Consider the following 12131-nt stretch of genomic DNA (forward strand, 5'->3'; position numbering starts at 1 on the left):
CCATTTTTCAGATCCGAAACGATTACTGCATCACGCTATCTGGACATTCTTCGTGAATTTGTGGCGGTACAAACTGCCTTAGACGACACTTCGAACACCTCGTGGTTTATGCAAGATGGTGTCCGGCCACATCGCACAGCCGACGTCTTTAATTTCCTGAACGAATATTTCGATGATCGTGTGATTGCTTTGGGCTATCCGAAACATACAGGAGGCGGCGTGGATTGGCCTGCCTATTCGCCAGACATGAACCCCTGTGACTTCTTTCTGTGGGGACACTTGAAAGACCAGAAACAATTGAACAGCTGAAGCAGTACATCTCATCTGCATGTGAAGCCATTCCGCCAGACACGTTGTCAAAGGTTTCGGGTAATTTCATTCGGAGACTACGCCATATTATTGCTACGCATGGTGGATATGTGGAGAATATCGTACTATAGAGTTTCCCAGACCGCAGCGGCATCTGTTGTTGACAATTGTAACTACTGTAATTTCGAAAATTTGTCTGCCTGAAAATGTACTGTTGTCTCAAGCATATTACAACAAACGGTGTATTTCTATCGCTGCTCGTTTAGTTTTTATTGCCGTCTCAAGTATACCGATCATTTTTGAAACACCCTGTAGGTACCCGTTTTTCCCTTGCTCTACTTTTAACTGGAATAGGAATGGGCGTGACTTGCAGTAGTCATGGACCGTGTGATGGTTTACGTAATGTGTACGTAAATGTGTATGTAGAGGGCATACCAACTTTAGTAGGACCGTGCCTACGAAAGCACTGCGGTACACAACCAAACATCAGGCTGACGGTAGTTTTGGTTTTTAGCTTAGGCATTCATCTGACATTAATTTAGCTAAAAATGTTTTCTCTAAATATAGGTTATAATACTTGGTCATTAATTCATTAAACTGTACAATAAATGTACAACATGACAGTCCTGAGAGTACAATGGAACGAAGCCTGCTTCACCCTCGAGCAACTGGACGATCGCATTGATGGAGCATGTGATTGTTTATGTTGAATTTCGAAACTGTTGACGCTACTTCTCGTTAATGTCCTTCATTCTCAAAAAGACGGATAGACAGCATTCCAGTCCGACTAAGGAAAATGCTTAGCCGTACTTGCGATCGAACACAGGTCCTACGTGTCGGCTGTCAGATACGCTGATTGCTCTACCACCGAGACGGACCGTTATATAATACGATGCAGAGAGATTTCATTCCGATTAGGGAGGAATGTTGATACGCTTCCGTATCGATTCCATTCAGTCTTGTCTCCTCTTCACAACGATTACGTAAAACGTCCACAGCGAAATCGGATTCTTGTACTTTGCAGTAAGTTTTAGCGATTTCTGTAGAAATTCAGTCAATAGCGTTGATTGGTGTGATTCCGTATGTCCTTATATCCGACAGTCAAACATCAGCTGTAACCTAGTATTCGTCGCAGGAGAATGTATGACTTCTTTTGCCCATATAGTCGACCATTCTGTAGATCGAAGATTGAGCCTTAAATAGTATATGTAGTTTGAAACGCTTATAAGTTTGTTGCATGATATGCTGTGCTGAGAAATAGTTGTAAAGAAAAAAATCAATAAGTTGCGCCGTTTTCCAGTTAATTAACATAGAAGTTAGCCAAGTAAGTCGAAGCGGTCCGTCAGAGACGATGTCTCCAGACGTGTTTCCTGAAACCGAATTAGAAACTGGAACAAAATTTTGAGATCAGACGCTAACAAGGATCGAAACCTATCTACGCTGTGAGAACAACTGACACTAATTTTATCTGTCGAGCCGCTTAAATTTACGCACAGCTACCTCATTTGGCTAACTTCAATGATAATTAACTCCGCGCGGAATGGCCGCGCTGTTTGAGGCGCTATTTCACGGATTGCGCGGCCCATCCCGACGGAGGTTCGAGTTCTCCCTCGGACATAGGTATGTGTGTTGTCCTTAGCATAAGTTACTGTGAGTAGTGTGTAAGTCTAGAGAACGATGACCTCGGCAGTTTCGTCCCTTCAGGAATTCACACTCATTTGAACATTTGATAATTGACGTGGAAGCGGTACAATGTATCAGACGTTTTTCTTAACAATTCTCACCACAACCTACTCTGAAACACCCTTACAGCCTAGTCGGATTGTTTCTGATCATCCCGATAGGGTGTTCGCGTAAGAGGATGCTAAAATGTAACAGGACATAAGGGGATGCTCCACTGAATAATTTGAGGTACGGAACCTTCGGGTTAGAGAAGCCAGCTTATGGAGATAATAGGAATAAAATCAGAGTACTGTGTACTTCTTTATTTACATTAGTTACAGTTAAGTTCAAATATCATCATTGACACAATGAGTGCGCTGCTTGTGGTCTAATGGCTAGCGTTGCAGTCTCTGGATCACAGTCACAGGGTTCCAGGTTCGATTCCCGGCCGGGTTGGGGATTTTCTCTGCTCGGGGACTGGGTGTTTGTGTTGGCCTCACCGTTTCATCATCATCATAATTCGCAACAGTGATTAGACTCGATTGTGTACAAATATTGGGCTCAGTAAAAATTGGGACTTTGTACGAGCGCTGATGAGCCTCCAGTTGAATGCCACACTAACCAAACATCATTGACACAATGAAAGTACCATTTGTACTGCATCTTACAAAATGTGCTGAAACTGACGGCTATCAGCCTCAATGCAAGCATGACATCGGCGAGCAAGATCCCTGGTGTGTTTTGAATCACGTCACAGGCAGTTACAATTCGGGCAACTAATTCCATCTCCGTATCCACTGCGGTCTCATACCCAAGTGCCTTAGATATCCCCATAGGGAATACTCAAGAGGATTCATGTCAGGTGACCTCGCAGGCCATGGAATAGGACCATGGACCCACCGACCAGGAAATACAGCACTGAGGTGGTTAGGGACATCCACACTGAAGTGAGGCGATGCACCGTCATGTTGTATCCACATCCTCTAGCGGACAGCCAAGGGTACTTCCTCCAGCAACTCAGGTAGAACTCTTTGCACGAACCTGACGTGCAGGTGGCCATTCAGACGGCAAGGCAGACTTCCTAGTAACCAGGCTCGTCCTCCTTGTTTCCTTGCATTAACTGAACAATGTACATGTAAATGAACAGCACAGTTTGTGCAAACTTGTACGCTTGTGAGTTGTAAAACGGTAGACCAGTTTATTTCCATATCTCCTGAAGCTGGCTTCCCCGACCCCAGGTTCCCTACCTCAAATAGTTCAGTGGAACATTCTCTATGTCCTGTTACATTTTTGCACACTCTTACGGAAACACACTGCAGAATTGCAGTTTCGTATTGACAGAGATGTCATTCGACAGTGCACACTAACCCGGTTGGGTAAATTATAGATGAAAAACCCGAACATAAGCTTCACCATTTTCAGTTAACCGGTTTATTATTAATTTTTTTTTCGTTGTAGAGTGCGTAAACAGTAGCTAAAATATCATCATCAGTATGATATTCAATTGGCTGCTTTTATTAAACCGTTAATGATTGGTCGTTATCACATAAAAAATGTGATGGCTGATGTTTGTCTTTCGTATTTTCTTATTAGGAAAAGATTGTATTGGAAAGATGTGAATTTTTTACGAGAAGGAGAAGTAAATGAATTTAATAAATAAAACAAATTCATAAAACATTTCCATTTACATGTGTAATAGACAAAAAGTTTTTAAACTCTTCTGAGCCTGCAGCGTCATAAATATCGTGTAAAGACAAAAAAGATAAAACAAATTTATAGGCAAAGATAATACCATCGAACATTAGAAAAGAACTTACTAGCAACATACATGACGCCATAGAGGAATAAGTCAAATATGTGACCATATAACATCGTTGACTTAACTGTCAACTGAAGCTGTCAAATTTACGGAAAATATTAACTAGATCGTAACGAATATTGCTCAGCAATAAATTCCACAGCTGAGACATCTCACACCTAGAAAATAAGTTTCTTCTGCGATACACCTACGATACACAGAAATACAAGGTACCTCACAACGACAACGAATACGATGTGTTGCGGATGTAAGTATTACGATAGGTATATCCAGAATTGTTATTAGTTACAAATACACATAGACATATGCATTAACAACTCCATATGTTTGCAGATAGCTATTACAAAGGCCATGGAGCCGAAATAAGCTTATACCATCACAAAATAACATATTAATGAAATGTCTTTGAATATAGCAGTGTTTTGGCTTATTATACATATAGACTAAAGGTAGACCCACAAATACATTCGGACATATGAGTCTTGTAGCTATGAAGATACATTATGGACAAATAATTATGTCCTCAGAAGTAAAATTTTTTGGCGCAGTTGAAAAATATATCATTTCTATTTTCAAAAATTTGCTAAGGACAAATACATATCCTAATATAAAATCGCAGAATGGGTTGAATATCTCACATTATATGACATATTATATGATATATTATAAGATATGTTTCGGTATTCGGCAAATCATTTGAGTTATTCAACAGCAAGACGGCCACACTGCTTACACATCCTGTATATATCACGGATACTGGCTTTTACTTGCTGCTGTGTCGAACTGTTCAGTTTGCTATAATTTCAGGAAAAGATTCGCCAAAGTGACACCGTATGTCAGAGCAGAGCGAGGTGTTTCAGTGTTCGAGGCTCTGGACTCACATGGGTGAACCAGGTCTCACATAGTCTTACAGGCAAATAGTGCTCGGCACTCGTGGCTTTCTTGAATAACTGCAAGTGGAAGTCTCAATAGTTCTTTTAATGAACGACGGCTGATTTGCTTCCCATCCCTTCCCAACTGAGATAGCGTACAGAAGAAATGTACAGGAGGATGTATATCAAGTTTCTTCAACTGGGAAAAGAAAAATACAGAATGTGGGTTAAAGGAATATCTCTGAACAATCTCAGTTTTGTTGGAGTTCTAAACTGTTCACCTCTCGTGCAGATAAACTCTCAACAATTGAGGCAAGAGCATAAAAAAGCAGGTATTAAAGTAAGCCTTAAAATCATCGTAGACCCAAACAACTTATTATCAGTATATCGAAAAGGAGTTATTATAAATAAAAAAATGATGTAAAACAAAAATTAATGAGCTTTTATCATTAGAACAGTTAAAGCCAACGACTAGATGGACAAGAAAAGAAATAAACAGAAGAATACTAATGGCTAGGAGTGGTTTTGGTGAACCAGAGTTTTCTGAGCTAAGCATCCAATGTGTTTAAAGCGGAAAGCTTACAGTCAGTATCTACACACATGCTCATAAATTAAGGATAATGCTGACACATAGTGAAACAACGCTCTTGTGGGTGGTTTGCGGGTTTAAACCACCTCGGGGTATGACCATACGTTGAATTTGACCTGCGGTCGTCGCACGGTGGCGCTGGCAGCAGTCCACATACGCAGAGGTGTGTTGGTGCATGTCAGAGTACGGTGCAGCGAGTAAGTGTGCAGACGTTTTCAGACGTGCTGATGGTGACTGTGTGCTGGAAATGGCTAAAAGAACACATACTGATGACGCGATGACGCTATCTGAGGTAAAATACTAGGCTGACTGGAGGCTGGTGAAACACAGAAGGTCGTAGCACGGGCCCTCCGTGTGCCATAAAGTGGGATTTCAAGATTATTGCAACGATTCCAGTAGACAGGAAACGTGTGCAGGCGCTACAGTACGGAACGTTCACAGTGTACAACAGCACAAGAAGACCGATATCTCACCACCAGTGCCCGCAGACGGCCACGGAGTACTGAAGGTAGCCTTGCTCGGGACCTTACCGCAACCACTGGAACAGTTGTCTCCAGACACAGTCTACAGCCGACTGAATAGACATGGTTTATTTGCCAGGAGACCTGCAAGGTGCATTTCACTGATCTCTGGTCACAGGAGGGCCCTTAAAACCTGGTGTGAAGAACACAGTACATGGTCATTGGAACAGTGATCCCAGTTCATGTTCACCGACGAGTCTGGGTATACTCTGAACAGTGATTCTTGCTGGGTCTTCATCTGTCGTGAACCAGGGACCAGATACTAATGGATGATAACTCACGGCCCCACCGAGCTGCCATCGTGGAGGAGTACCTTGAAATAGAAGATATCAGGCGAATGGAGTGGCCTGCCTGTTCTCCAGACCTAAGCCTCGTCGAGCACGTCTGGGATGCTCTCAGTCGACGTATCGCTGCACGTCTTCAAACCCCCAGGACACTTCAGGAGCTCCGACAGAAACTCCTGCAAGAATGGGAGGCTATACCCCAGCAGTTGCTTGACCACCTGATCCAGAGTATGCCAACCCGTTGTACGGCCTGTGTACGTGTCCATGGTGATCAAATCCCATATTGATGTCGGAGTACATGCGCAGAAAACAGTGGCGTTTTGTAGCACGTCTTTCGGGACGGTTTTCTCAACTTATCACCAATACTGTGGACTTACAGATCTGAGTAGTGTGTGCTCCCTATGTGTCTATGCTATTAGCGTCAGTTTTGTGTAGTGCCACGTCGTCTGGGAGAGAGGAAAACAGACAAACTGATCAAAGAAAAGGCTGAAGCGGATGACTGCAATTGGAACGATATGGAGTGAGTGGGACACTTAGCCAGTCAAATGGATGGTAAATGGATTAAGGAAAATTTCTGCTGGATTCCAAGAGAAAATAAAATACTGGTAAGAATGACCTAATGGAAAGCTACCATACGACATTAAGAAACACGCTCTAGCAGAATAGAAGCATACAGCACAAGACTGTAATAGGTGAAAGAGAGTAGATGAAAATGGCCTCTATCCAGTAGTCGATGTCAACTGGATGATTTACGATTTTTGTGGACGTCGACTCTGTGTAGATGTGATCGACAGCTGTGTGGCAGTAACAAAATGCCAGTCAAAAAAAGAAAAAAAGGAAATCGTCACCAGGTGAAGCACTGAGATATCAACGATTTTTCTGGCTATAAATACAAACATAGGCGTACGTAGTCATGTGCTGTAATGCTAATATATTACTTGATTACCGTTGTACGAGGTGCTACAAATACAGTCGTTTACTTTTCTATTTTTTTAAGAAGAAACAACTAAAATTTTATGTCCTTGTAATACTTATCAGTTTTCTTAATCACAATAATTTTGCAGTACTTTTCCTACCATACTTCTCAGAATGTCTCTGTCCGCTCTACAAGTCTAGAAATCCGAATAATGAGCTTTCCTTTGAGACTAAGAGATAACGACTCATCGGTGCACTAAACATTCACAATATAATGATGTGGCATGTCTCTGTCAGACGGGTACACCCATCGTCGCTTATCTGACACTTGCTTGTCACTCTTATCTTCGACACAGATGGCAGCTTAGAATCGAAAAATGGCATTGGTGATATCATCCTTTAACGGTCACTAAGCACATAGTATCGTAAGTGAATTTCAAAAATTTCAGCACCGAACGAAACTGTAGTTCTGTACGTTTGCGCAGATCTGAGCCCTCATTAGTTTCAAGCTTTTAACCGCCATATAGAGTCAGACAAGCAAAAGAAGTTGAATTCTTCTCGGGTTATCACCACAGTCGTGGCGTCCTCTCGTCCCAACATTTCGACGACTTTCCTACACATCATCTTCAGGCCAAATTGGGCGACAAGTAGGAGAATCGACGAAACGATTCCACGACTCTGGTGATAATCGAGAAAATTTCTTCAATGAGATCCCCCGAGAAAGCCTACATTGTCATATAACAAAAGAAGTGGTATGGTAGACGCCCGGCTAACACGAATTCAGACAACCTTTAACTCAGTTATTACTCAACAGTTATTAGAAAACATTGTCCGAACCCTTTATAATTTTTTCTTTTTTTAATGGGTACCAGTTACAAAGTTTACTCTTAATTAATAATATTTACACTGATCCAATATCAAGGGTAAAATACCGGTGATACAGTAGTGACCAATTTGAGCCCAAAGTACTTATAATGTCAACAAAAATTTCAACTCAGGCTCGATAACTGTTTGTGATAGAAAGTTTTATGGCCAAGGCTATTTCGAAAATGCATGTAGTAACCTTTAAGCAAATTTATAATAACAAACTGACAGCAATTCAAACCTAAAAACAGTATTCAGATAAATCCAGTTTAACAAAATCGCTTGAAATACACAACAAATTACAGCGGAACTCCCTTGTCATAAGTTTTGCACACGCCAGTTTTTCTCGTGCCACATGTTACAATTTGCTCATTTACTGTACAGGGACACCGCAAAATTTCAAACAAGTTCAGTTTGAAAACTTCTTCAGATAAATGCCAAATTATAAATTGTGAATACCTGAATTACAAAAGGTAATTACTTAATTCAAGAACAAATCTGCAGGATTAGATTTCATCCGCTGCTACCTCAGTGAGTTTACAGAGGCGTAATCTTGCCACCTTATTTTATCTCACACGTCAGTCTTGCGCACACTTCCTGACAATACATTACACACATCATTAAACTGGCGTGATAAGACCTGAAATATAAATCAGTTAGCACCGTTCCCACACGTGCATACAAATAATGGGCCCCATCAGGGCAAACTAAATGACAACCTTGAAATACGTAAAGTTAAAACAAACAAAAGTCCATCACGAAGTAGTGGAACTAATAGCGCGCACAACAAGAGCAGACTGAGTTGCAACTTTGCAAGATGAACAACTAAAACACACGGTTGGGGCAAGTACTCAATAATAAGGGTACTCAGCTTCACATGGAGTTATCCAGTACTCTTATGTCAATGCAACCAGGGCGCAGCGACAATACTGTGACGGCTGTACAGAACTCCAACCCTTGCTTTAACCGCCGATCTCTTTCGGGCAACACCAGTACTGTGCAAACGAAACGCTCTTACACGCAAAAGAGGAGCTCCCTCCCAAATTACAGCTTCCCAAACTACTGCTCCCAACTACAACTAGGGCGCACTATCACTCTAGGTTCGGCCAGGTCGTTTTCCGGCACATTTATGGGCTGCTCCCAGCAGTCCTCGCGGACCACTTACGAACTACAAGCTTCTCACCTTACTATTTATTTTTTAAGTGAGTGCTGAAGAGACCGCTGAAGTGAGCGCTGAAGAGAATTAATGAGCGCCAAAGTCGTTGCTGCTTCCAAGACCGTGTCTCTCGGCTGAGAGCAGAGAGGGCCTGCCTACTCACTTCCTGGTGTCTCGCAATGAGTAAGACGATTTTAAGCATAGGATGTCGAAAGTTCCGCTTCTAAAAAAAGCGTTTGATGGTATCAGGCAAACGAATATTGTCACTTGAGAAAAAAAAGTTGGCTATTGAAATACATGGCTGTCCGATAAAACTGAAACGCTGGGAGAATGTGGCACACAACAAACTGACATGATTAGCGTTTCAGTGCAACTGCGCAGAGGAGGTACATTATGCGTATTATAAATTAAAACCAGAAAAGTTTTTCTGACTGAATGTGAAAGCTACACTCAGGAACTACGGTAGGGATTTTGATAAGTTTCTCACTGACTAATGAGTAATTGAATTAAAAGGAGGTTAGGTGCTATTAGGCTTAAGTGATAAGGGTAGTAACAATTGTCATGCAGAATGTCGCATGCGGTCGTCTGGCTTACCCTGTACTGAAGGGCCAACTGCCTGGTACTGACAGGGCGGTCGCCTTCCACAGAGTTAGACACTTTTTCCTCAAAGTCTGGTATGCGAACATTTCGGGTACGTACTTCATGATTTCCTACATACTGAAATAATACAACGTTGCTGCCCGCCGCTCGTTGCCATTTGCCTTTCCGTAGATAACCACCATGTCGTCAAGCTCTCGATTCGAGTACGGAACCATTGTGAACAATGCTGTATCGCATCTACTACAAGGTGCGTCAGTAAGAGAACTGAATCGGGTACAATATTACCAATTACCATGGCAGGAGAAGGCGCTAGGACATGATGTATGAGTGTATGAGTAACAGTACCACCCTCCAGGAGGAAACCATGCATACCGTAACAGTAGCTGCATGGTACAGTGCGTGTCAGACCGTAGTCCTGTTATAAAGTATGATTGAATAAATGGTCTCTAGCATGGAAACCATGCACTTCCGGACATGAGTTCATTAGACGTTTTCTGTTCCGTATCCTCTCATCGATCAGTCCCTAGAGTTTGTACACGGCGAGAAAAACACCCTGTATACATGCTGCTAAAACTAAAAACTAAAACTCCGTCCGAACAGGCCTCGGAAGGCCCAACGGTACCGACCGAAACTTGTGTCATCCTCAGCCGACAGGCGTCACTGGATGCAAATATGGAGGTGCACGTGGTCAGCACACTGCTCTCTCGGCCGTCCTCAATTGGTCGCACAAGGACTGAGTGCTCCCCACTTACCAACCGCTCTAGGCAATCCCGAACGGGCCTCCATCCAAGTATTAACCAAGACAAACAGCGCATAACTTCGGTGACCTGAAGGGGACTGGTGTTACCATTGCGCCAAGGACGTTGGCATATACAAGATACTACTGACAATAATCATGAACTTGTCGGCGAGGAATCCTCCTTTAACCTGAAGTAATGCTATCCGTGAGATGAAGATGCTGCCTTGATCTAAACTGCCTGCCGATAAACAAAAATACATGTTTCAGCAGCTTTTGGCGTTTTCTTGATGCCGTTCTTCAATTACATCGAAATTGTGGAGTGGTGTTAACATAAAATAGGATGTATATGATCAAAAAACGTAAGACAGCATGTTGGCTGTGCTGCCCTGACCTACCTCGATTCAGAGAGTGTTAGACTGTTATATTGGCTAGCACATTCTTTTGGTCTGTCATCCATCGAAAGAATCTGCTTATCGGTTGCAGAGAGACGGGCACGCCACATTTCGGCAGCCACTACTATTTAGAAACTCTGCCATACATCTGAAGCTACATGGAATGGCTATATCTGTAATCCTAGCTCGCTTACATTCGATTCAAAGTTGGGTTAGAGCCCATATCATTGTTCCGTGAAAGTGGCAATGTGAGCTATCCAAGTTCCTGAGTAGTCAGGCGGAGGAGAGAGACTCCACGTTGGCGACGGTAGTTGCAGCAGCGTCATTAGTACCGGCGTTGAGAAGCACAGACTGCACGTCACATTGCTGACCAGATATTCTACGATGAGGGCTGGTCTGGTAGCCGGCCGCGGTGGCCGTGAGGTTCTAGGCACTTCAGTCCGAAACAGCGTGACTGCTACGGTCGCAGGTTCGAATCCTGCCTCGGGCATGGATGTGTGTGATGCCCTTAGGTTAGTTAGGTTTAAGTAGTTCTAAGTGCTAGGGGACTGATGACCACAGATATTGATTCCCATAGTGCTCAAAGCCATTTGAACCATTTTTTCTGGTCTGGTAGGCGTTTAAGGGTGTAAGACAAGGCTGTAGCCTTTCGCCCCTGCTCTTCAATTTGTACATCGAGGAAGAAATGATGGAAATAAAAGAAAGGTCGAGGAGAGGAATTAAAATACAAGGTGAAAGGATATCAATGATACGATTCGCTGATGACATTGCTATCCTGAGTGAAAATGAAGAAGAATTAAATGATTTGCTGAACGGAATGAACAGTATAATGAGTACACAGTATGGTTTGAGAGTAAATCGGAGAAAGACGAAGGTAATGAGAAGTAGTAGAAATGAGAACAGGGAGAAACTTAACATCAGGATTGATGGCCACGAAGTCAATGAAGTTAAGGAATTCTGCTACCTAGGCAGTAAAATAACCAATGACGGACGGAGCAAGGAGGGCATCAAAAACAGACTCACTATGGCAAAAAAGGCATTTCTGGCCAAGAGAAGTCTACTAATATCAAATACCGGCCTTAATTTGAGGAAGAAATTTCTGAGGATGTACGTCTGGAGTACAGCATTGTATGGTAGTGAAACATGGACTGTGGGAAAACCGGAACAGAAGAGAATCGAAGCATTTTAGATGTGGTGCTATAGACGAATGTTGAAAATTAGGTGGACTGATATGATAAGGAATGAGGAGGTTCTACACAGAATTGGAGAGGAAAGGACTATGTGGAAAACACTGATAAGGAGAAGGGACAGGATGATAGGACATCTGCTAAGACATGAGGGAATGACTTCCATATTACTAGAGGGAGCTGTAGAGGGCAAAAACTGTAGAGGAAGACAGAGATTGGAAT

Source organism: Schistocerca gregaria, chromosome 3 (genome assembly GCF_023897955.1).
Source record: "Schistocerca gregaria isolate iqSchGreg1 chromosome 3, iqSchGreg1.2, whole genome shotgun sequence".
Taxonomy (NCBI): Eukaryota; Metazoa; Arthropoda; class Insecta; order Orthoptera; family Acrididae; genus Schistocerca; species Schistocerca gregaria.